Consider the following 24,462-nt stretch of genomic DNA (forward strand, 5'->3'; position numbering starts at 1 on the left):
ATGGGAATATTCCCTTAGTACATTCCCTTAGTGCTTCACTTCCCCTGGGCATTGGCTTTCAGCGTTATCTGTCATACCTCATGGCCTTTACAATTGGCTCAATAGGGTGGCCTATAGTGTGCTTTACTAAGCAGAAATGTCTCAGCCTTAGACCATACTGTAGGTTCCTCTGGCCCATCAACAGAATGAACCATGGGTATGTCCCAAATACTACTGTCTCTTAAGGCATTGGCTGATATTTTATGATAAGTATATTGATAAAAATATGACAAGGATAGTATTACAGAAAATACGTAATCAGTGAAGGTGATAAAGCCATCTTCATCACTATTCAACCACTGTGAAGACTTTAGGGAAAATTATAAGTTCTTACTGAGTTGGGTCAGTTCTCTTTGAATTATCTTTTTGTATCTCTTCACTTGTCCAACTCGTCACATTCCTACCTGACAGGCTAAATGTTATTTAAGATCTGTCTCTACTCCTCCGACACCTACTGCCTCAATACTCAATACACACCATGGAAGACCTTGTAGTGCTGCAAGTGATTCAGTTTAGGTTCTGTAAGGATTACTGGTCAAAACAAGATCAACAAGTAGACATGTGAGAAGGGCTTAAGCTGTAAAACATATTTGGAAATGCCTTATAACAAAAAATAATCTATGAATATTAAACAATGTTTGGACTTCATAGTCTCCATTTCGTATGAAAGGAAGAATCTCGTGAGAACATTTAAATGCAAAGTCTTAAAAAAAGCACATTAATAGTATAGTGGAAAGCATGTGCTCGACTTCCCGTAGATGAGCGCCCATGGATTATACAGCAGTCATCCTCAGCCAGTGTTATTAAACCTTTGCAATGAACGCTTGAGAGAAAAAAAGTCAAAAATTAGTTTAAAAAAAAAAAACCTGCTGATAGATACTAGACCAGAGAGAGCATGTGCTAAATATTGTCGTGAAGTTAATTAATGATAAACCCAATAAAGTCAGAACAAAGCCCACTGTCTTTGGAGCTTGGGAATAATGCACGCTTGTCAAGAGTTTGGGAGGCTGCAGAGGAGCTTTTTATTGAATAAGTTTATGATAGCCAGGCTCTGGGACTGGAGAAGTTGATTAATTATGCAAGTATAGCATGCATTTTTTATTTCCTTTTGTTGAGAATGAACTGGAAGACAGTGTCAAGGGAAAGTTCAAATCTGCTTTAGCATGTAGTATCGGTGCATCTTTATATTGTACTATTTACAATAGCATAGGCCAAGCTTAATCAATGGCAGGTTGTCAGATGCCTTTCCATCAGGTGTGCCGTGATCGTAGGCAGCCATTGATTTTTTATTTTTTATTTTTTTATTAACCCTTCCCAATATATTAACCCAATATATGTTTGTATTTTTTTATAGCTTTTCTGCTACTTATACATACATTTTACATATACATTTTACATACATACGTGTATGTTGAATAAACATTTTTCATACATGGTACTTTTATATAAAGCAGTCACATAACAATAATGCATTACCAAAGCTAAGCTCTTTAATCCCACCCCTCAACCACTCTCAGCCCATCCCACCTATCACCATAGACCACCCTCATTAGGTTTCCACATATTCTCAATTGTGCTGTGATGTTTTTCCATACATGTTGAACATTTTTAATCTTATAGTATCCAGAGATTGTGAGCTAAAGATGAAAACCTTTCCTACACCGTGTTATTATATTATTTATTGACTGACTATTACGTTCCAAATCGCCCAACACTGCTATTTGTAAGGTTCATTTTAAGTGAATGTTGTGAAATAAGCTACACAGGGGCGATACCAGAATAAATGATCTAGTGATTCTATCTACTCGCAGCAAAATCTACAGAGCTGAGATTGTTGTATGCCGCATATACATAGCATTCTGTTGGTGGCAAGAATTTAGAATAATAATTTAAAATGAAAAACTTGAAGGATTGAATCAAGTGTTATTTTATTGTACCAGTTCATGAACCACGAGCCATGGAATCGATACATCGAAAATCGCTTCCCATTTATTTAGCAACTTGTGTGTTGCAGCCATCAACATTTTTGTCCTCAAATGAAACTGGTATATTTTTGTACTTATCCTAATTCCTTTCAGACAATTTGTATCTTTAATAAATGGCAGGCCAACAAGTTCCTTACCTTCTCCCTTTTTCCACTTGCCTCCTCCATTTTTTGGAAATGCTCTAATCAATTGGTTGTAAGTTTGGGCAGACATTTCAATTAAATCATTTTTCCCTCATCAATCTACAAACACTATCCCATAATGGGATTTTTTTAATGTATACTAGTTTATTAAAAAAAATATCACATTTACATAAGTATTCAGTATGTTGAAGCACCTTGGGCAGCGATTACAGCATTACGTTTTCTTGGGTATGACTCTACAAGCTTGGCACACCTGTATTTGGAGAGTTTCTCCCATTCTTCTCTGCAGGTCCTCTCAAGCTCTGTTAGGTTGGAAGGGGAGCTTTGCCTGCACAGCTATTTTCAGGTCTCTCCAGAGATGTTCGATCGGGGTCAAGAGTGGCCCAGCCAGAACCCAGACAAGGACATTCAGAGACTTGTCCCGAAGCCACTCCTACGTTGTCTTGGCTCTGTTCTTAAGGTTGTTGTCCTGTTGGAAGGTGACCCTTCACCCCAGTCTTGGGTCCTGAGTGCTCTGGAGCAGGCTTTCATCATGATTCTCGCTAAACTTTGCTCCATTCATCTTTCCCTCAATCCTGACTAGTCTCCCAGTCCCTGCCTTTGAAAAACAACCCCACAGCATGATGCTGCCACCACCATGCTTCACCGTAGGGATGGTGCCAGGTTTCTTTAAAATGTGAAGCTTTGCATTCAGGCCAAACAGTTCACTCTTGGTTTCATCAGACCAGAGAATCTTGTTTCTCATGGTCTGGGATTCTTTAGGTGTCTTTTGGCAAACTCTGAGCTGGCCAAGGGGTCTGAAAACCTTCCGAAAGGCACTCTATTTTCGATTGCTGCATATGTGACACAACTCCTCCGTTTATATTCATGGCCATAATAAATAGATGTGGAGACAATGGACAGCCTCTTAAAATTCAACTAGAATTGTATATAAATTAAAATGCCTTTTCAAAATCTGCTATGAAGGCCAGGCCTGGTATTTTTGATATTTCGTAATGTTCAATTGTTTCAAGTAATTGTCATATTTTATCTCCATTACGTATAATCCATGTAAAAAAAACCTGTCTGATCAGTATTAACAATATCTGGTAAAACCTTTTTTATTCTATGTGCTATTCATTTCGCAAGGATTTTCGCATCACAACATTAAAGTGCAAGAGTCCTCCAGTTTTTTAAATGGACTGGATCTTTATACCTACCATTTGGGTCCTCTTTTAATAGTAATGAAATCAGACATTCTTGTTAAGTTCCTGAAAGTAAAACATGCTAATAATGGATATTTGAGTACATCATTAAAGGTCTGATATAACTCTACTGGTATACCATCAAGCCCGGGTGTTTTTCCAAAGTGAAAAGACTTAGTTGCCTCAAAGTTCGTCTTCTGTAAATTGGCCTTCACACAGGTTTTTCTGTAAATTTGTTAATTTTACATTATTGTTATTATTAGGAAAGAAAACCTTACAGTTAACATCATTCAGTGGAAATGGAGGAGCCTGAAAAGAAAACATATGCTTAAATGTCATTTGGTGAATCATGGATCACTCCATTTGTAATGAGTTTTTGTAAATTGTTTTTGATAGCATTTCTATGTTGAAGATTCGAGACAATTGTTGTGCATTTTCAACTTTTTCCATCCAATTTGCTTTATTTTTGGAATACATTTTTGGAATACATTACACCTGATCATACTTGAAGACGGTGCCAGAGAAGATGCCTGAATTATTTTGCACGCCCAATTTTTCAGTTTTTGATTTGTTAAAAAAGTTTGAAATATCCAATAAATGTCGTTCCACTTCATGATTGTGTCCCACTTGTTGTTGATTCTTCACAAAAAAAATACAGTTTTCTATCTTTATGTTTGAAGCCTGAAATGTGGCAAAAGGTCGCAAAGTTCAAGGGGGCCGAATACTTTCGCAAGGCACTGTATATTTATATCACAAACACTTTTTTTTAGAAAATTGGACCATTTTAGGCCCTTTTTAGACCTATACATGCCTCCTGTAAGACTCTATGATCCGTGAAGTGTACATGGTACAGACAACATGTTGGTGTTATTGTATCAAATCAAATTGTATTTGTCACATCCGCCGAAAACAAAATATGTAGACCTTACAGTGAAATGCTTACTTACATGCCCTTAACGAGCAATGCAGTTTTAGAAAAAATACCATCCCCAAAAAGAAATAAAAGCAACAAATAATTAAAGATCAGCAGTAAAATAACAATAGCGAGGCTATATACAGGGGGTACCGGTACAGAGTCAGACTTGTTTTTCCCTTTAAGATAGCAAACTGGCTCTAATTAATATCTGTAGCTCATACTGGTGATACTGTAGCTCAGTGGTTTCAATATCAGACATCACCACTTTGCATTGTGCTGATATTTCTATGGCATTGCGTTGGAATCCAACTCTGTTATGGGCAACCCCATTTTTACTGCAGATGTGATGTGGTGTCCTTGTTAATAAATGCGTTGTGCCTGTAATGGCAAATCTGTTTTGGAGATTTATAGATACGATTGCCTGATAGAACGTTTTTCTTCAGACTTTAACTGACATTCTACAAATGTCTATCATTACCTTTTATTGCTTGTGTTGTTATTTTACACAGTTACCTCTATTTCTTTCTGCTTCTGCTGCAATGTGTCAAAACTACCCGAACAAATACGCTTGTAACCTTTTAAGTGGCTTTGGACAGATCACCGATCCAGTCAAAATAACTGGACTGCTGGATTTTGATATGCTATCCCCCTAGGAGGCTCAGCATAACATGCAGATACTGGAGTTCAGGCAGACAGGCACTATGGCTAGTGAGCAATAACTTTCCAAACAACAGGCAGGAAAAAAATAGCATGTGAGACTGTTGCTGCTTTCGTGGTATTGAGCCAACCAATCCCTAATTTAAGGTCCAGGGGAAACCTGGTGCCGTTGATTTTCTTCCCTGTTTCATTACAGCCGATCCCTTTCAATAAACAATGGTGGAGGGGGCCATGGGCTCAATAGACCATGCACTCCTAACGCCGCCCGTTACAGATAAATCAACTTAAGTCAAAGCCAGATTGTTGTGCAAATGATGGCTGGTCTCCTGAATAAGATTTTTTTTAAATATTACTGCCACTATTTCTGCTTTGATAAATCGAGTGACACGATGGGGGGCCTTTGAGAGTTGGATACATCTGACTGTGAATACTAATAATAAAAATGAGGAAGGTCTTTGATAAGCGAACACAGACAGTCAGTAGTTATATTTTATAGCTGTATCTGTCCGCAGATGTTGGTATTAATTATCATAATCCATGATGCAACATTTTCCTTCAGGTGTTCATTATTGTTATGTTATAACTGCAGTGTTCACAGAGCCTTTGAATGTCTGAACATGAGACCAAATAATGAATTTGTGATTGGATGTAATTTAGTTGGGATGATAGAATAGGAGATTGCTTTGGCCATGTCTTTGATGTTACCCAGCTATGCATGACCAATGTGCCTGGCTGGTGCTCCAGTCTGGATAGGCCAAGGAGAGAAGATCCTGTTATAGGAGCCAAGCAGGTATTACCCCCTGATAGATGTGGGATAAGTGTCAGGTGCCTGCTATGCCAAAGTGCTAGATTGGTGGAGGAAGGAAATTACTTTCCTTTCTGGCCTCAGTCTCCCTTTGTACCTTGGTCCCAAGGGCAAGTGGTGACAGGAATGTGAAATGGAGAAAGTCAATGGCACCACCTTCCCTGCCTCCATCTATTCCTCCCTCTGTCCCAGACTCCACTCCTCTGATTACCTCGACGGCCATTTGATCACATCATCTCCCTCCGTCTGTACTATCTCCAAGTTTTTCTCTTTCCCTGTACTGGCTCCAAGCCTGTCCCTCAATGTCTCCATACCTGTCTTCACCCCAAGACAACCGTGTTTGTGTGGACACACGTGTGCATGTATTTGTTTGTTTGTCTGTGGGTGTCCAAGGATGTGTCTCAATGTGAACACTCTTATAGTGCAATACCAGTACCCTCATCGCTCATTGTGAACATTCCAGTACCCTTATCACATCTGTAGAAGGTCATAGACAGAAAACAAAAAACACAATGGTTCCAGAGACTCTGCTCATTGGTATGCGACACTGAAACTGTCAAGTTGTGTTCGCTCAAACCGTTCACTCTGTTATCAGCAGTCACTCAATGGTGGCACTACTGTCACATTTTGGGAGCTGCAAATCACTGGAAGTCGACAACACAAAAAGCTTCAGTGTTTATTCATTGTGATTTTTTTCTCCTTCTCCGTCCATTCAAAACAGAAGTGTTTGCCTCAAAGGCATCAGCATTGAGAAGTCTCATGTTCCTGCTGTCCCTCACTCCCTTTTTGTACTTTGCATTCACAGACAGACTGAGGAAGTGGAGTCTGTTATACCCTGCACAAATATTGAAAAGTGTTATTGTAGCTTTTTAAATGTAATGATTTGCATACCCTTGGTTGGATATATGACAGTGCCCTCCTGAATTATTGGCACCCTAGGTAAATATGTGACTGACCGGCTTGATTAGGTCTTTTGCAGCAAAATTTGAAATTGTGTTGTTTACTTTAGATAAAAGTAGACTCAGAGCTAGAAAATGGTATAGCATATAATACATTGGAGGAACCATGGGAAAGTTGTTCTGCTTAGAAAGTTGATACATTTGTAACCCAACTTTTGAGAAAATGGCCCTTGAATGTTTTGGTAAATCTACTGGAGAGCTATTCTTTGTCTACGCCCATTCAGCATTGTTCACACCCTCTTAAGCCTTAGCTCCACTCATCTCTTTAAGGATTCACATGTGAGGCCAGTGCGAACCAGAGTGAGCACTGTAGTGTACTAAACAACCAAAGATTTCAAGACTAAAGCCTGGTTTATACTACGTCAATCGACATGTTGTCGCAGTGACATCATGAACATTCTATTGTCATCCAACATCAAACTTGTCATTGTCGTTATGAAAAAACATCAACAAAAAAATTACAGGCTGCGTGACATCAGCAGCCCGGTGGTCCAAAATAGCATAACTAGTGTATTTTTACACCAATAAACCGATCCATTTAAAAAAGGATTAGCATATGTCAATCTAGAAAATCAGGCAACTAAATGCAAGTTTCTAAACAATATTTCTAGAAAGCTGACGTTAATTTAATAATGACCATATCATATAGCTGACAATGTCTTAACTTTAGCTAATTTGCATTCCTTATTAAAGGAAAATAATCTCACAACAAGATCATTATTTATAAATTCATGGTGAGCTAATTACAGAAAATAGGTTACGGTTGTGTGTGTGACGAAATAAAAACAAGGCATCCTACCAGAAGAATTTTAGAACTTGGACACTGTCTCGTTGGCCCAACGTTATATTCTAATTTGACTTTGGTGCAGATCATGTTGTTCTTCACATTACCGTGTCTGGTAAACACACACTGTATCAAATAAAATCAAAGTTTATTTGTTACATGCACAGGAAACAGAAAGTGTAAATGATACAATGAAATGGTTAATTGCATAGTGGAGTCTTTAGTTTAGACATAGCTAGCTAAACAATGAACCATAATCCCAACTCATATTGTTACTACACTGCATTAAGCTGCTGGTAGCTAAAACTAAACGACTATGTTCAATGTTAGCTAGCTAGCTAATATTAGACTATATCTAGAAATGCAAAAGGCTCTGAGATACAAATAATATTGTGTCATGACGTTGCCCTCTTTGGGTACAGCAAGCCCCACCCCCCTCTCCCTGTCTCCTACACACAGGCTGCTGTGGTCAGAGAGAGGTCGTAATTTCCTGGAGGAGATTATCTCCTCATGGCCACAGTATAGAGAGAGTGAATTTTCATAGAGATCAAAGGAATTTCTTCCACTTCACAGATCTTGAGGTCCGAACAACATTTATGTTCTGGAGAAGGTATAAAATATCGGCGAAGAATCCAGCTATGAACTGGTCCATTTGTTACAATTTGGTGAAACTCATGGGAGACAAATAAGGCCACATTACCATAATGCTGTTAATGTAATAGCCTCAGATATGAGGTTTACAAGTAATTGTTGTATAAGAGGAATGAGTGAGGATGATACTGTTTGTAAAATTGTGTAATGTGATTTTGGACTGTTTAATGAAGGAAACTTCAATTCCTTTTTGAGTTTAACTAAATCAGAGGACCGCCCATGAGGTCCGTTAGGGTCGGGCATCCTGGTACAGGCCCTTTTCTGCAACTCCCGAATAAAACCCCCACTTTGAGAATTTCTCAACAGACCATGTTTCTCACCATTACGAGAGGAAAAAAGTTGCAGACAAGCTTACCTCGATAACAAGAGGGCCAAGGTATGAGACCAGACTGCTGAATCTTTTAACCATCCCACGTGGTTAAACTCTTAGACTATCAATACCAACAGAATAAGAACAAGTCTTTGATATTAATTACTAGTCTGCAGCTAGGAATTCGGTATCATTGAACCGGAAGACCGACAACCGCCGAAACATCTATCCATAACGACATGAATGAATGTCACTCTGAACTATCCATTCTAACCGACAGAGAGAGAGAGGACTGGCACTCTCCAACAGGAACAAACTTTTCAACAGAGACTCCAACGACACACTGAGCATAAATACACTGCTCAAAAAAATAAAGGGAACACTTAAACAACACAATGTAACTCCAAGTCAATCACACTTCTGTGAAATCAAACTGTCCACTTAGGTAGCAACACTGATTGACAATAAATGTCACGTGCTGTTGTGCAAATGGAATAGACAACAGGTGAAAATTATAGGCAATTAGCAAGACACCCCCAATAAAGGGGGTGTCTTGCAGGTGGTGACCACAGACCACTTCTCAGTTCCTATGCTTCCTGGCTCATGTTTTGGTCACTTTTGAATGCTGGAGGTGCTTTCACTCTAGTGGTAGCATGAGACGGAGTCTACAACCCACTCAGGTAGTGCAGCTCATCCAGGATGGCACATCAATGCGAGCTGTGGCAAGAAGGTTTGCTGTGTCTGTCAGCGTAGTGTCCAGAGCATGGAGGCGCTACTAGGAGACAGGCCAGTACATCAGGAGACGTGGAGGAGGCCGTAGGAGGGCAACAACCCAGCAGCAGGACCGCTACCTCTGCCTTTGTGCGTTGTGCCCTGCAAATGACCTCCAGCAAGCCACAAATGTGCATGTGTCTGCTCAAACGGTCAGAAACAGACTCCATGAGGGTGGTATGAGGGCGGGGTGGGGGTTGTGCTTACAGCCCAACACCGTGCAGGACGTCTGGCATTTGCCAGAGAACACCAAGATTGGCAAATTCGCCACTGGCGCCCTGTGCTCTTCACAGATGAAAGCAGGTTCACACTGAGCACATGTGACAGACGTGACAGAGTCTGGAGACACCGTGGAGAACGTTCTGCTGCCTGCAACATCCTCCAAGATGACCGGTTTGGCGGTGGGTCAGTCATGGTGTGGGGTGGCATTTCTTTGGGGGGCCGCACAGCCCTCCATGTGCTCGCCAGAGGTAGCCTGACTGCCATTAGGTACCAAGATGAGATCCTCAGACCCCTTGTGAGACCATATGCTGTTGCGGTTGGCCCTGGGTTCCTCCTAATTCAAGACAATGCTAGACCTCATGTGGCTGGAGTGTGTCAGCAGTTCCTGCAAGAGGAAGGCATTGATGCTATGGACTGGCCCGCCCGTTCCCCAGACCTGAATCCAATTGAGCACATCTGGGACATCATGTCTCGCTCCATCCACCAACGCCACGTTGCACCACAGACTGTCCAGGAGTTGGCGGATGCTTTAGTCCAGGTCTGGGAGGATATCCCTCAGGAGACCATCCGCCACCTCATCAGGAGCATGCCCAGGCGTTGTAGGGAGGTCATACAGGCACGTGGAGGCCACACACACTACTGAGCCTCATTTTGACTTGTTTTAAGGACATTACATCAAAGTTGGATCAGCCTGTAGTGTGGTTTTCCACTTTAATTTTGACTCCAAATCCAGACCTCCATGGGTTGATCAATTTGATTTCCATTTATCATTTTTGTGTGATTTTGTTGTCAGAACATTCAACTATGTAAAGAAAAAAGTATTTAATAAGAATATTTCATTCATTCAGATCTAGGATGTGTTATTTTAGTGTTTCCTTTATTTTTTTGAGCAGTGTACTGTACATTTAATTTTGTTGATAAGTATTTCTAAGGGTGTCAATAATTTCTTAATCACATTTTTTTTTCTTTTTAACCATTTTTACTCAATTATAGGTTACATTCATATTATATGTTCAGGGTAAGATCAAGCTGATAAACAACAATTAAAACAATTTTCAAAGCCTATTTTGTTCATACTTACCTAGGGTGCCAATCATTCAGTAGGGCACTAACAAACAGAGCATAGAGGTATGCGGGCCTGGCTCCACTAGGGGGAAAAGAGGACTTGAGTTTAAACTTATGCCCCCTCAGTTTTAGTTTTATGATCCTACATAGAAATAGCAAAAAAGTTAAAATGATTGAGTGATAGTTTGGTGCAACATCTGTATCTCTGGTAAGCTGTGTCAGTACAATGGACAGAGCTCGCCACGGTATGTGTTGGGGAGCTATGGAAAGCTTCTGGGGTGGTTAGGTATTTCCCCTTTGGGTTTCCATAAAAGGTGGGGAAAAATGCTTCTCATCTGTGGTTGGCTAAGTGAATATGATAATTCTAATATTTGATGTAGATTTATAATGGTGGGGTCAAGTTAACAGATAAAGCTGCTTCACTCAAATCTGCCTCACACCCCACCACTACGGAGTTTAGCTGGCTTCTTAGCTAACTGTAAAAATAGTTTGTGTTATTAGCCTTAGCCTATTTAGCTAGCTTCACCAAAGTACCCAAACAAAGCCAAAAGGTTGGAGAGTAATTAGCAGCAGCTACATCCAACATGGCCGCCTCCAAGCCCAGCAGTGATGATGCTCCAGCTAGCAGTTTCCACAGCCCCCTCCACCTCCGACTGTTCCTGATGATCTTGGAACAGAGGAGCCAGCCCAGGTTGGCCTAGAATCCTACCCTACCCTAGTTTTTTTTCCCACAAACATTAATTTAATAGCAACTGTTTCATAGGAAGAGAGTAAATTAAATTTAATTCCAATGCAAGAACCGAAATGATGCCCCTGGGTATAGCTACATACAGTGCATTCGGAAAGACTCCTTGACTTTTTCCACATTTTGTTACATTACAGCCTTATTCTAAAATCAATCTACCACAAAATACCATAATAACAAAGAGAAAACAGGTTTTTAGAAATGTTATCAAATGTATTACAAATAAAAAAACAGATACCTTATTTACACAGGTTTTCAGACCCTTTGCTATGACTCAAAATTGAGCTCAGGTGCATCCTGTTTCCATTGATTATCCTTGAGATATTTCTACAACTTGATTGGAGTCCACCTGTGGTAAATTCAATTTATTGGACATGATTTATTGGACACCTGTCTATATAAGGTCCCACAGTTGACAGTGCATGTCAGAGCAAAATCCAAGCCATGAGGTCGACGGAATTCTCCGTAGAGCTCTGAGACTGGATTATGTTGAGGCACAGATCTGGGGAAGGGTACCATTTCTGCAGCATTGGAGATCCCGAAGAAGACAGTGGCCTCCATCATTCTTAAACAGAAGGAGTTTTGAACCACCGAGACTCTTCCTAGAGCTGGCTGCCCAGACAAACTGAGCAGTTGGGGGAGAATGGCCTTGGTTAGAGAGGTGACCAATAACCCGACAGTTCCTCTGTGAAGATGGAAGAACCTTCTAGAAGGACAACCATCTCCACAGCTCTCCATCAATCAGGCCTTTATGATAGAGTGGCCAGACAGAAGTCACTCCTCACTAAAAGGCACATGACAGCCCACTTGGAATTTTCAAAAAGGCACCTATAGACTCTCAGACCACAAGAAACAAGATTCCTGGCACCATACCTATGGTGGAGTATGGTGGTGGCAGCATAATGTTGTGGGAATGTTATTCAGCTACAGGGAGGGGAGACTAGTCAGGATCGAGGCAAAGATGAATGGAGAAAAGTACAGAGAGATCCTTGATGAAAACCTGCTCCAGAGTGCTCAGGACCTCAGACTGGGGTGAAGGTTCACATGAGTGACCCAGCCAGAACCCGGACTTGAACCCGATCGAACATCTCTGGAGAGACCTAAAAGAAGCTGTGCAGCGATGCTCCCCATCCAACCTGACAGAGCTTGAGAGGATCTGCAGATAAGAATGGGAGAAACTACCCAAGTACAGGTGTGCCAAGCTTGTAATGACATACCCAAGAAGACTCGAGGCTGTATTCTCTGCTAAAGGTGCTTCAACAAAGTACTGAGTAAAGGGTCTGAATACTTATGTAAATGTGACAAATGTATACAGTGTATATATACAGACGTGCTCAAATTTGTTGGTACCCTTACAGCTCATTGAAATAATGCTTCATTCCTCCTGAAAAGGGAAACAACTAAACACTTTTTTATCATGTATACTTGCATGCCTTTGGTATGTCATAGAATAAAACAAAGAAGCTGTGAAAAGAGATACATTTTTGCTTATTCTACAAAGATATTCTGAAATGGCCTGGACACATTATTTGGTACCTCTTAGAAAATATAATACATATTTGGATTATAGTGATATTTCAAACTATTTAGTTTCTGTAATTAGTATCACACGTCTTCAATCTTGTAATCAGTCAACCAGCCTATTTAAATGGAGAAAAGTAGTCACTGTAGTGTTTGGTATAATTGTGTGCACCACCCTGAACATGGACCAAAGAAAGCAAAGAAGAGACTTGTCTGAGGAGATCAGAAAGAAAATAATAGACAAGCATGGTAAAGGTAAAGGCTACAAGAACATCTCCTAGCAGCTTGATTTTCCTGTGATAACAGTTGCAAATGTTATTAAGAAGTTTAAGGTCCATGGAACTGTAGCCAACCTCCCTGGGCGCTGCCACAAGACGAACATCGACCCCAGATTGGTAGAAAAAGAACTAAGGATAACTGCCAAAGAGATACAAGCTGAACTCCACGGTGAAGGTACGTCAGTTTCTGATCACACCATCCATCGCTTTTTGAGCGAAAGTGGGCTCCATGGAAGAAGACCCAGGAGGACTCACTTTTTAATTATTATAAAAAAATATTTTTTACCCCCTTTTCTCCCCAATTGTTAGTAGTTACTATCTTGTCTCATCGTTACAACTCCCGTACGGGCTCAGGAGAGACGAAGGTCGAAAGTCATGCATCCTCCGAAACACAACCCAACCAAGCCGCACTGCTTCTTAACACTGCGCGCATCCAACCTGGAAGCCAGCCGCACCAATGTGTCGGAGGAAACACTGTGCACCTGGCGACCTGGTTAGCTTGCACTGCGCCCAGCCCGCCACAGGAGTCGCTACAAGGATATCCCTACCGGGAAAAAACCCTCCCTAACCCGGACGACACTAGGCCAATTGTGCGTCGAACCCACGGACCTCCCGGTCACGGCCGGCTGCGACAGAGCCTGGGCGCAAACCCAGAGTCTCTGGTGGCAGTGCTCTAGACCAGTGCACTAGACCACTGCGCCACCTGGGAGTCCAGGACTCCACTTTTGGAAGAAAAACATGCCTATTGACAAGCCACAATCCTTGTGGGAGAATGTCTTTAAGACAGATTAGTCAAAACTGGAGCTTTTTGGCAAGTCACATCAGCTCTATGTCCACAGACAAAAACATGAAGCTTTCCATACCTACAGTGAAACATGGAGGAAGCTCGGTTATGTTTTGGGGCTGCTTTGCAGTGCCTGGCACAGGGTGCCTTGAGTCTGTGCAGGGCACAATGAAATCTCAAGACTATCATGGCATTCTGGAGCGAAACGTACTGCCCAGTGTCAGAAAGCTCTGTCTCAGTCGCAGGTCATGGGTACTCCAACAGGATAATGACCCAAAACACACAGCTAAAAGCACCCAAGAATGGATAAGAACAAAACATTGGACTATTCTGAAGTGGCCTTCTATGAGTCCTGATCTGAATCCTATCGAACATCAATGGAAAGAGATGAAACTTGCAGTCTGGAGAAGACACCCATCAAACATGAGACAGCTGGAGCAGTTTTCTCAGGAAGAGTAGGCCAAACTACCTGTTAACAGATGCAGAAGTCCCATTGAGAGCTACAGAAAACATTTGATTGCAGTGATTGCCTCTAACGGTTGTGCAACAAAATATTAGGTTAAGGGCACCATCATTTTTGTCCATTTCATTTGCATTTGTTTTATTATTTACAATAGAATGTTGAATAAAAAAATCTAAGCAAAGTCTATTAAATATGATAAAAACAATGGTGGATACCAATTACTTTTGTCAGTTTCAAGTTATTTCAGAGAAAATTGTGCATTCTTCATTTTTTGTGTGAGTGGTACCAACAAATTTGTGCCCACCTGCATATTTATATGTATACATGTCAGTATGGGGTATTGTTGTCACGCCCTGACCATAGAGAGCCCTTGGTTCTCTATGGTGTTAAGGTCAGAGCGTGACTAGGGGGGGTAGTCTAGTTTTCATATTTCTAGGTTGGTGTGCTTGATATGGTTCCCAATTAGAGGCAGCTGGTTATCGTTGTCTCTAATTGGGGATCATATTTAGGTAGCCTTTTTTCCCACCTGTGTTTTGTGTGATATTGTTTTGAGTTAGTGCATGTTGCACCTCTGTAGTCACAGTTCGTTGTTTGTTTCGTTCATTTTTTATTGTTTTGTTGTGTGGGTCACTTACTTTAAATACATAAGATGTGGAGCCCAGATCACACTGCACGTTGGTCCGAGTATGCTTCCAACAAACGTGACAATTGTGTGTAGATTGATGAGGGAAAAAACGATTTAATCAATTTTAGAATAAGGCTGTAATGTAACAATGTGGAAAATATCAAGGGGTCTGAATACTTCCCGAATGCACTGTATCGGTATGTTTCATCATAGAAGTAGATGCAGGTGCGTTCTATTCTGTTTTTCTTGGTAGCCTATTGGTTTTCATGGTTGTAGATGGAACTGTACGTATTTGAAACATGTTCATGGTATTCTGCTTAATTAATTATGTGGGTAGTATTTTAGTTTTTTCTATGAATATCTCGGCTACTACTTTCATTAGGTTCTAATTATTTTGGTAAGCCAGCTGTGTGTACGGTTTCATCGGCTGTTTGTAATAGGTGAATTACCCAACCTATTTTATAGCCTATATGCATTAACAAAACCGCCTCGCTTTAGTGTGTAGGGCGCTGTCTATTGTGCTGGTACAGCGCAGGTTTCATGCCAACCTGTCACTTCAAAAGCACTCAATCAATGGTGTCAGCATTTTAACTTTATTTTTGTGGAATGTCGTATATTGAGATATTAGCAGAATTCAATATAATTCAAATGCAAGCAGCTCCCAAAATGGTATCCCCCCACGGATGGCAACTGCCCCTTTAGTCACTCGTCGGGTCTGTAGGTATGTGGGGCCTTGTGGAATTCATTTAAGGGAGGATGTTAAAGAAACTCATGTCTCTGAGAGTAGCTGGAAGGCTTCTTTATGTAGAAGCAAGTGCTCAATTACTTTTTACCTTAATCATTCTGACTGAATAAAACAGAATTAGGGATAACAGTAAAATGAGTAGAATATTGAAGCTCCATTTCTCTCTTATTCAGGCAACAATTTGTTTTCCATTCTCCAGTGGTTTGCCACAAGAACAGCAACATATCAGAGCTATCACATAAAGTCATCCACCACCACCAGCCTGCTATTTCAAAACCACTCAGAAGCGAGCTGGTTTGTGCAGCAGCACTTTGCAGGGTTTTGTCTCTACATTACTGGCCATTAGAAACGCTGCGTCAGACTAAAGCTTCAGCTGTCCCTGTCACTATCACTGGCTCCAAGGTGAGGGTGACACTTGCTTGCATGCTGCCTGCCTTGTTGTACTACTGCATCCCCACTCTCTCGTGAGGCGTGACGATACTGTACTGTAGCAGGTCTCCCTCGCAATAAAGGCCTTACATCTTCAAAGGAGCTCACTAAGTCAACATCCTATGCTTTTTTCCTTCCATTTTCCATTGGTCCGTCCCCTTCTCCACTCCTCCCTTGACATCCACCCCCTAATCATCCTCCCCTTTATCCTCTACATCCCCTATTCACTGTGCCTGTCTCCTTCTCTCCTCCTCCTGGGTCTAAATAGAAAGTGACAACTCTTCCAGTTTACGTAAAAAATGTATGATTAATGTTTCATTAATCATGGATTTTTAAAACATTCAAGTCCGCTGGGCTTTCTTTCTATCCTTAAATAAAATAACACATGAGCCAAGTGCTCCAGAGCATGGAGAAACATTGCTTTTTCCATGCCAGTCTTTCTTACCAGTCAAATAATGGTCATTGTTTATGGCACTCAAAGCCACTTTCCCTTTAAGAATAAGGAAATTCAATGACCCCCAGTGTTTCATGTGTTATCTAAATGTCATATCTTGTCTTGCCAAGAACTACAGGGATTAAGCAATACACAGCTTGGGTCTTGTAAGTATTTGAAGGACTAGAGACACTATTCAATCAAATAAGTATTACAGGATTGACTGACTCAGTAACAACGGCTATACTAAGGTTATAGCAATAGTATAACAAGGTTTTCCCATTACTTATATCAAAATATATATGATTGTTATATGTGCTTGAATTTACGTAGTATAGCACCATAACCAAGTGCTGAACATGAAAACATACATCTGTGTAAACCCAAGCAACCAAAGATCTACAGTAGGCAATGCTGTTCCAGAATATGGGACATAGTACAGAGAGGGAAGTACATTTTAAACACAGTATCTCATCACAGGCCAAACTTCTGCTCATCATTCTATCGATACATCATCCCAGGGCATTGTGCTGCAAGAAAATTACTTTCAACACTCTCTGCAAGGAATAGCCTTTATAACTGATGGCCTGCCTCAAAGTGGAGGATCAAAAGATCATTGCCTCACATCTTATTTTCAGTAAACAAGCAAGTATGACCTTTCGGTTAACAATGCTCTCACAACATCTAGGGGGAAAACTTTGATACATTTCTGTGGTACAAGTAGTATCGGATTGAAAATGTTCCTCTGTAATTTCATCTGCTGGAAAAAGATTTTAGCAAGTGTTTCCTATAATGCATTGAAATGATCTCATCGAGGTAACATATTAATTTATGGCTGTATATGGGAGATGGCACTAAAAATGAGGATCAAGTACATTGGCTCAACTGTCTGAAGTCAATGACCTGTGCCCTGATTTTGAGAATTATAGGCCCCAACAGAGTATGCCAACTCCATAATTAACTGTCCAGAACAGGGTGACTTTAAAGGTTATATTTAAAATGGACGCACTGAATGTGATTAATGCATAGTCCTTTGGTCTACAAAGTGTCTGCAATCTTTTTATTCTGTGTAAAAATATTAAAGAGGTCATAAAACCTCATATATCCTACCCTAATAAATTAGGAAACTGTCTCCCAATTTGATATATTAATAGCCAACCTTTACAAAATTTGGGTACATTTAATTATATGTAATCAGATGAAATACATACTCACAGTATATAATATAAATATGAGGTAAAGAGTGATGGGTGTTCAGAAGGTATTTTGTAGAGATACACCTCGCTGCCTCACACAGTATCTTGGCAACGCGATGCACTTCTTCTGCTGTTTCACAAATCTTGTTTCCAGGTTAGACCTCAGTAGACATTTCTATTCATAATTTTCCAAGGACTTCCCAAATGACAGCCAATCCGAGGATGCACTGGATGGAGAGAGCTATAAAACCAGTGTGTGGCAGGCAGGCAGCACCGACATGCGATCCGCTGCAGAATAGGAGGAAAACACAGACTGCTGACTCTCCTTTAAACGAATGGAAAGACATTAATACTCAAGGAACACAATGCATCTGTTGACCATTCATTTATTTCTCTCCTCTTACTTGGGATCGATACAATTTGCAGAGGGAGCCAATCTTTTAGAATCGAGCGCCATTGATTACGACTTCTGTATCAGCAGCCTATTGCTGTAATGAGAAAATTCCCCTTGTACTGTATGTTGCAGCAGGGGATTCTACATGCACTAGCCCTGCAATAAAGACACCCATAGGGTGGGAAGAGAATCCATAAGCACGCTCTGATAAGACAATATGGCCATGATAATTATTGATTTTTTTCTCCCTGTCTCTGCATTGTAGCAGGTATATGTGGATGATGGCTCTTATTAGCTTTAATTTGAAGTTGTGAAAATCTATTTGTATTCAGTGTACTGTAGGTTCATATATAAGAAGAAAACAACCTCTGGCACAGACCAACCAAAAGTTTGATAAAAAAAAGTAATACTTGTATCTTATACTCTCTTCAGCTGAGTTTGTGGGGCCCAATATAAACGTATGAACATGAAAAAGAATAGGGGGCAGAAAAAGAGGCTAAACTCTGGTGCCCAAACACTGTGCATCCCCTGGAGCTGTTGTCAGTGGACAGACTAGGGTCCCCCAGCTACAACATAATTCACACGGACACAAATGACCTGAGGGCCCAGCAGGAAAGGGTGCCAAAAAAGCTTCTTCCACATTCCCCAACTCACAATCTCTACCCTGTTACCACAAAAATACTTTCACCCTGCTCCCATACAGCGGGTGAAAGCAAGCCTCAAAACCTATTGTCTACTGTTCCTGGCCCACCACTCCACCCTGGACTTGCACAGCCTTCACGACCAGGTCCACCTCTACAAGGCAGAAATCCCAACTTTTGCCAGGACACCATCAACCGTTGCCCCAGCACCACACACTGGAGCAACAGAGCAATGGACACCACGACTAGACCAGCGAAACACCCTCCCATACCTGCAAGACCCCCTCCAGAAGGACCTGCACCGAGAGAACCCACGCCAAGAGGACCCCCGGACCACAGCATCACTAGCCACAACCCAACCAGCTAAGACCACCCCAAGCAAACCCCGGCCACACCCTATATAGGCCCCCCCATATCAGACCTATGCCCCTTCTTCCCACCCAATGCCCCCCGCCCTGCGGCAAGGACCTCAGAATGACAACTGGACATATGCCGAGGCCGTGAGCAGAGTGACAGGCCCAACCACTACTATTACACCCACCCATCCTGCGACCTAAGAGGTATGTATCAGATACTCAACACTTGTATAATTTATTTTTTATTTAACCTTTATTTAACTAGGCTAGTCAGTAAAGAACAAATTCTTATTTACAATGACGGCCTACCTCGACCAAACCCTAACCCGGACGACGCTGGGTAAATTGTGCAGTGCCCTATGCTGTGCTCACACCTACTGTGATGGTCCAGTCCTAAACCACACAAAAACAACACTAGACACAATGGAACACAAAGCTTTTATTATCATCCTGGAATATACAAGATCTGAGGTCATCTGCCTTTGGCATAAAGAGCAGGAACCCAGACTTCATCAAAGAAATTGGAAAACAGACATTGTCATTCTACAAGAAACATGATATAAATCAGACGGACCCACTGGTTGCCCTCTAGGCTACAGAGAGCTGGTAGTCCCATCCACCAAACTACCAGGTGTGAAACAGGGACTCAGAGGGTATGCTAATTTGATATAGAGCAGAACTAACCCACTCTATTCAATTAGTCAAAACAGGAACATGTTACATCTGGCTAGAAGGAAATGATCTCAACCGAGAAAAATGTCCTCTTGTGTACTACCTATATACCCCCAATAGAATCCTCATACTTTAACGATGACAGCTTCTCCATCCTAGAGGGGAAGAACAACAATTTCCAGGCTCAGTTGCGTGTACTAGTCTGTGGCGACCTAAATGCCAGAACTGGACAAGAACCCGACACCCTCAGCACACAGGGATTAACCTGTTGGATCTCTAGGGGCGCTATTTCATTTTTGGATAAAAAACGTTCCCGTTTTAAGCGCGATATTTTGTCACGAAAAGATGCTCGACTATGCATATTCTTGACATTTTTTGAAAGAAAACACTCTGAAGTTCTGCAAAGATATTGTCTGTAAGTGCCCCAGAACTCATTCTACAGGTGAAACCAAGATGATGCGTCAAGCAGGAAATGAGCAGAATCTCTGAAGCTCTGTTTTCCATTGTCTCCTTATATGGCTGTGATTGCGCAAGGAATGAGCCTACACTTTCTGTCGTTTCCCCAATGTGTTTACAGCATTGTGACGTATTTGTAGGCATATCATTGGAAGATTGACCATAAGAGACTACATTTTCCAATTGTCCGCCTGGTGTCCTGTGTGGAATTCGGTGCGCAAACGCCAGCTGCTTGTACTTTTCCATTTGATTGAGGGGAGAAACCATGCTTCCACGAACGATATATCATTGAAGAGATATGTGAAAAACACCTTGAGGATTGATTCTAAACAACGTTTGCCATGTTTTCAGTCGATATTATGGAGTTAATTTGGAAAAAAGTTCGCGTTTTGAGGACTGAATTTTCGTTTTTTTTTTGGTAGCCAAATGTGATGTACAAAACGGAGCTATTTCTAATACACAAAGAATCTTTTTTGGAAAAACTGAGCATCTGCTATCTAACTGAGAGTATCCTCATTGAAAACATCAGAAGTTCTTCAAAGGTAAATGATTTTATTTGAAGGCTTTTATGTTTTTGTTGAAATCTTGCGTGCTGGATGCTAACGCTAATGCTAACGCTAAATGCTACGCTAGCTAGCCACTTTTACACAAATGATTGTTTTCCTATGGTTGAGAAGCATATTTTGAAAATCTGAGATGACAGTGTTGTTTACAAAAGGCTAAGCTTGAGAGATGGCATATTTATTTCATTTCATTTGCGATTTTCATGAACAGTTAACGTTGCGTTATGGTAATGAGCTTAGGTCTGTAAATAGAATCCCGGATCCGGGTTTGGTCGACGCAACAGGTTAACACCTACCTGGAGGTGACAGCATTCCCTCCCCCATAAGCCTCCCTAGACACAAATATGACAACATAACCAGCAAAAACGGGTCACAACTCCTGCTGCTCTTTCGGATGCTGGGAATGTAGATAGTCAATAGTAGGCTTCAAGGGGACTCCTATGGTAGGTATAACTATAGCTCGTCTCTTGGCAGTAGTACTATAGACTACTTTATCAATGAGCTCTACCCACAGTCCCTTAGAGTGTTCACAGTCAGTCCACTGACACCCCTATCAGATCACAGCAAAATCACACTCTACTTGAACAGAGCTATGTTCAATCAGGTAGCATCAAAGCCAAAGGAACATAATACTCTTAAGATTTGCTATAGATGGAAAGAAAATAGTGTGGATATCTACCAATGAACAACCAAGGAAACATCAAATTAATTCATTTCTAGACAATTTCCTGGACATGAGGTTTCACTGTAATAGTGAAGGTGTACACTTGGCAGTAGAAAACCTAAACAGTATATTTGACCTCCCAGCTTCCCTATAAAATCAAACCATGTCAAGCAGACAACCTAAAATTAACAACAATGACAAATGGTTTGATGAAGAATGCAAAAACCTAAGAAAGAAATTGAGAAACATATCCAACCAGAAACATAGAGACCCAGAAAACCTGAGCATGCACTATGGTGAATCACTAAAACAGAACAGAAATACACTATGGAAAAAGAAGGAACAGCTCAATGTAATTGAAGACTCCATGGAATCTAACCACGTTTGGGAAAATTGGAAAACTCTAAACAAACAACAACACGAAGAGTTATCTATCAAAAACGGAGATGTATGGATAAACCACTTCCCCAATCTTTTTGTCTCTATAACAAAGAACAAGCAGCAAAAAAAATATACATGATCAAATACAAATCTTAGATCAACTATTAAATACAAGCACAAACCACTGGATTCCCCAATTACACTGAATGAACAACAGAACAGAACACAAACCCTCCAACCCAAACAGGCCTGTGGGATTGATGGTATCCTAAATTAAAACCTGTTAAAGATAGGGCTGACTTCTGCCCCCTTTGGAGGAATTGGGTACCCATAGTAAACTGAAAAAAAATCTGTCAAAAATTGCTAATATATGCATATAATTATTATTATTGGATAGAAAACACTCTAAAGCTTCTAAAACCGTTGGAATTATGTGTTTAAGTATAGCAGAACTCACAGGGCAGGCATTCTTCCAAACTAGTTTTTGTGGTCATGAAAGTTGGAGCAACTTTGACGTCATCGCCCCCACCCTTCCCAACCTGCTATGAACCTGGGGACACTTTCTATGTCTTCCACTAGATGTCCTCATTCAGTAGAGCTTTTAATCGTTCAAATCCCGCGAGAATTGGCCCTATGGGAGTGAAATTAGTATGTGCCACGAGAAAATACGTTGTGCGTTGGGGCACGAATTGGTCCCGGCCATTCCTTTGTTCCAGCACTCCTGGGAAGAGCTAACGATGACCGGTTGAATAGAAAATTGTTTTGTATGTTTAAAACATCATAAAGCTTGATTCTGCACTTAGTTTGACCTGTTTAGTCGACATATAATATGTAATTTTGAAGTTTTGATGCGCAACTTTTCCGGACCAGAGGACATTTTGGGTGCATTTCAGCTGATGTTATTAGCAGTAGCTAATACAAAGACACAAGACTTGAAACCAAACGATGTTTTGGGTAAGTATGAACCCTTCCAGAACATTCTGAACGAAGACCATCGAAGGTAAGGGAATATTTATGCTGAAATCTGTGTTTCTGTTGACTCCAACATTACGGAGAAATTTAGCTTATATCTGAGCGCCGTTTATGGACATTTATGGATATAAATAGCATATTATTGAAAGAAAAAATGTACTGTGTAACATGTCCTATTACTGTCATCTGATGAAGATTTTCAAAAGGTTAGTGAATGATTTATTTTTAAATCCTGCGTTTGCTGATTGCATGTTTTGGCTATTCAAATGAGCTGTGTCTGGTGGTGGTTTGACATATATATGTGCTATGTTTTCGCCGTAAAACATTTTAGAAATCTGACTTGCTGGCTAGATGAACAAGGTGGTTATCTTTCATTTGAGCTATTGGACTTGTTAATGTGTGGAGGTTAAATATTTCTAAGAATATTTTTGCGTTCCATGCGCCACCCACCGTTCCAGCTGAACGTGGGAGGGTAGGTTCCCAACTGGGAACCACAATCTCTAACAGGTTTTAAATGAGAAATATACAGACCACAAATTCCAATTGACTATACTTAAACTCTTTAACATCATCCTCAGCTCTGCCATCTTCCCAAGTATTTGGCACCAAGGACTGATCACCCCATCCACAAAACTGGAGACAAATTTGACTCCAATAACTACCAGGGGATATGCATCAACAGCAACCTTGGGAAAATCCTCTGCATTATCATTAACAGCAGACTCGTGCATTTCCTCAGGGAAAACAATGTAATGAGCAAATAGCAAATTGGCTTTATACCAAACTACTGTACGACAGACCACGTATTCACCTTGCACACCCAAATTGACAAACAAACAAACCAAAACAAAGAAAAAGTCTTCTCATGCTTTGTTGATTTAAAAAAAAGCTTCAATTTGGCAGGAGAGTCGGCCATGCAAATTCATGGAAAGTGGTGTTGGGGGTAAAAACATACAACATAATAAAATCTATGTACACATACAACAAGTGTGTGGTTAAAATTGGCAAAAAACAAACACATTTCTTTCCACAGGGCCGGGGGTGAGACAGGGATGCAGCTTAAGCCCCACCCTCTTTAACGTACAGTGGGGAGAACAAGTATTTGATACACTGCTGATTTTGCAGGTTTTCCTACTTACAAAGCATGTAGAGGTCTGTAATTTTTATAATAGGTACTCTTCAACTGCGAGAGACGGAATCTAAAACAAAAATCCAGAAAATCACATTGTATGATTTCTAAGTAATGAATTTGCATTTTTTTGCATGACATACGTATTTTATACATCAGAAAAGCAGACCTTAATATTTGGTACAGAAACCTTTGTTTGCAATTACAGAGATGATATGTTTCCTATAGTTCTTGACCACGTTTGCACACACTGCAGCAGGGATTTTGGCCCACTCCTCCATACAGACCTTCTACAGATCCTTCAGGTTTTGGGGCTATTGCTGGGCAATACGGACTTTCAGCTCCCTCCGTAGATTTTCTATTCGGTTCAGGTCTGGAGACTGGCTAGCACAATCCAGGACCTTGAGATGCTTCTTACAGAGCCACTCCTTAGTTGCCCTGGCTGTGTGTTTTGGTTCGTTGTCGTACTGGAAGACCCAGCCACAACCCATCTTCAATGCTCTTACTGAGGGAAGGAGGTTGTT

The sequence above is a fragment of the Oncorhynchus clarkii genome, chromosome 24 (assembly GCF_045791955.1).
Source record: "Oncorhynchus clarkii lewisi isolate Uvic-CL-2024 chromosome 24, UVic_Ocla_1.0, whole genome shotgun sequence".
Taxonomy (NCBI): domain Eukaryota; kingdom Metazoa; phylum Chordata; class Actinopteri; order Salmoniformes; family Salmonidae; genus Oncorhynchus; species Oncorhynchus clarkii.